Source organism: Triticum aestivum, chromosome 1B (genome assembly GCF_018294505.1).
Source record: "Triticum aestivum cultivar Chinese Spring chromosome 1B, IWGSC CS RefSeq v2.1, whole genome shotgun sequence".
Lineage (NCBI taxonomy): Eukaryota > Viridiplantae > Streptophyta > Magnoliopsida > Poales > Poaceae > Triticum > Triticum aestivum.
In genome coordinates, this window is record NC_057795.1 from 269,294,345 (window position 1) to 269,297,649 (window position 3,305).

Consider the following 3,305-nt stretch of genomic DNA (forward strand, 5'->3'; position numbering starts at 1 on the left):
TAAGTTGCACTAATTCATCTGCAGGATGAACAACCCAAAGCTACTGAGTGGGTCCTCGACAGTGGACGTACAAATCACATGACTGGTGATAGGAGCTTGTTGATGGACACTGATTTGTCACCATCTCATATGAAGCATATCACCTACGCTGACAAAGGCAAAAGCAAGGTATTGGGTCTAGGTAAGGTTGCAATTTCAAAGGATAAACACATGGACAAGGTCATGCTAGTTGAGTATTTAGGATTCAATCTTATGTCTGTCTCAATGCTTTGTGATCTTGACATGCTTGTTGTCTTTGGCAAATTTCGCTGCCTTGTGCTAATGAAATCTAACAACTCCAAAGTCTTCGAAGGCTTTAGGAAAGGAGACTTGTATATCGTTGATTTCTCTGCAGGACCACAGCCTGCCACATGTCTACTTGCAAAAGCTTCAGAATGCTGGTTATGGCATCGACGACTTGGTCATGCTAGGATGAGGAACTTGCATACACTCGCGAAGAAGAAGCACGTCATTGGCATCGAGGGTGTCAAATTCCTTAAAGATCATCTTTGTGGGGCTTGTGAGGCTGGAAAGATCACCAGAGCCAAGCATCCCGCAAAGACTATCATGACCACTTCTCGTCCCTTTGAATTACTTCATATGGATCTATTTGGCCCTACTCATTATGCCACGTTCACTAGTTCTGCATCATTATATGGCTTTGTCATAGTTGATGACTACTCTCGTTACACATGGGTGCATATCATCACTTACAAAAAATGAAGTTCAGGAAGTCTTCAGACGATTTTCCTCAAGGGCTTCCACTAACATCGGTGTGAAGATCAAGCTATCAGGAGTGATAATGGAACCGAGTTCAAGAACACTAGCCTCGATGAATATCTCGATATGCTTGGTATTACTCACGAATTGTCTGCTCCTTATACTCCTCATCAGAATGGCGTCGTGGAGCACAAGAACAGGACTCTTGTTGAGATGGCCCGCACTATGCTTGATGAATACAATACACCTAAGCGTTTCTGGCCTGAAGCAATTGATACTGCGTGCCACATCATCAACACGGTATATCTTCAGAAATTCTTCAAAAAGACCTCATATGAACTCCTCACTGACAAGAAACCCAATGTAAGTTATTTCAAATCTTCGGTGATAAATGCTGGATTAGAGATCCTCACCATCACTCTAAATTTGCATCGAAAGCACATGAAGGTTTTTATGCTTGGTTACAGAAAGGACTCGCACACCTACAGAGTCTTCAACATCAATCATCACAAGGTTGTTGAAACTGTAGATGTGCGGTTCGATGAAACTAATGGCTCGCAAAGAGAGCACCTACCTCCTATGCTAGATGAAATGTCACCTGAGGAATCCATCAAGTTCAAAGCTACTGAGGATGTCATCCCTACCGAAGAATCTGCTGAAGAAGTCATTCCTGATCGTGAAGAAAATCATGCTGGTGCTGCTGAAGAAACTGGTCCTGAAGAAACTGTTGGGCCTAAGCAAAGTCGTCAACCCGCTCATCCTCGCATCGCAAACGAAGTGCGAGTCGAGAAGATCATCGATGACATTCGTGCACCAGGTCCCCTCACACGCTCAAAAGCTTCACATTTATCTAACTTTTGTGGGCATTTTGCATTTGTCTCTAGCATAGAGCCCACTAAAGTAGATGAAGCATTCGTGGAATCTGAATGGATTCAAGCCATGCAAGATGAATTGCATCAATTCGAGCTCAACAATGTGTGGGAGCTTGTCAAGCGACCAGACCCACTCAAGCACAACATCATCGGTACCAAATGGATCTACCGCAACAAACAAGACGAAAATGGCCTCGTGGTGAGGAATAAGGCACGTCTTGTAAGTCAAGGCTACACACAGGTTGAAGAAGTAGATTGCGATGAAACTTTTGCACATTTTGCTAGACTTGAGGCTATTCGCATATTGCATGCTTATGCTAACCATCATAATATCATCTTACAACAAATGGATGTGAAAAGTGCTTTCCTCAATGGTAAGCTTGAGGAAGAAGTATATGTTTCTCAACCACCTGGTTTTGAGGATCCAAAATTTCCAGATCACGTCTACAGACTCAACAAGGCCCTCTATGGCCTCAAGCAAGCACCTCGGGCGTGGTATGACACACTAAAGGAATTCCTCATGATGAAAGGCTTCAAACCCGGTTCACTTGACCCAACTCTTTTCACCAAATCATATGATGATGAATTATTCGTGTGCCAAATATATGTTGACGATATTATTTTGGTTGTACTAACCAACATTACAGTGATGAATTTGCCTATATGATGAGTGAAGAATATCAAATGTCTATGATGGGAGAATTGAAATTCTTCTTAGGTCTTCAGATTCGTCAACAATACAATGGCATATTCATATCTCAGGAAAAATGCCTCAAGGATGTGTTGAGGAAATTCGGCATGCAAGATTGCAAAGGCGTCAAAATTCCTATGCCCACAAATGGCCATCTATGCACTGATAAAAATGGTAAAGACTTTGATCAAAAGGTATACCGCTCCATGATTGGCTCTTTATTGTACCTATGTGCATCTAAGCCGGATATTATGCTTAGTGTTTGCATGCGTGCCCGATTTAAAGCTACACTGAAGGAATCACACCATAAGGCTGTGAAGCATATTCTTCGATATCTAGCTCACACACCAACACTTGGATTATGGTATCCCAAGGGCTCTTCCTTTGATCTTATTGGATATTCAGACTCTGACTATGCTAGCGATCGGGTGGACCGCAAGTCAATGTCAGGCACATGTCATTTCCTCGGACAATCCTTGGTATGTTGGTCCTCGAAGAAGTAGAACTGCGTATAACTCTCCACTTCAGAAGCTGAGTACATTGCTGCTGGATCTTGTTGTGCTCAATTACTATGGATGAAGCAAACACTCAAGGACTATGGCATCAAAGTGAAGAATGTGCCTCTCTACTGTGACAATGAGAGTGCTATCAAGATTGCTCACAACCCAGTTCAGCACTCGAAGAAAAAGCACATCCATATTCGTCATCATTTTCTTCGTGACCATGTGTTGAAGGGTGACATCTCCATCAACCATGCAAGTACTGAAGACCAGCTGGCCGATATCTTCACAAAGCCCTTGGATGAGAAGAGATTTAGCAAGTTGTGGTGTGAGCTAAATATCCTAGAATCTTCGGATGTTCTTTGAAAAGGACACACATCCTAACACTTATGCTGACTTGATGACTTAGATGTGCAATACATGAAGTAACGTTTTTCTTCAATCAATGAAGACTAACCCTCTAAGTGTGAAGAAATTGATTCT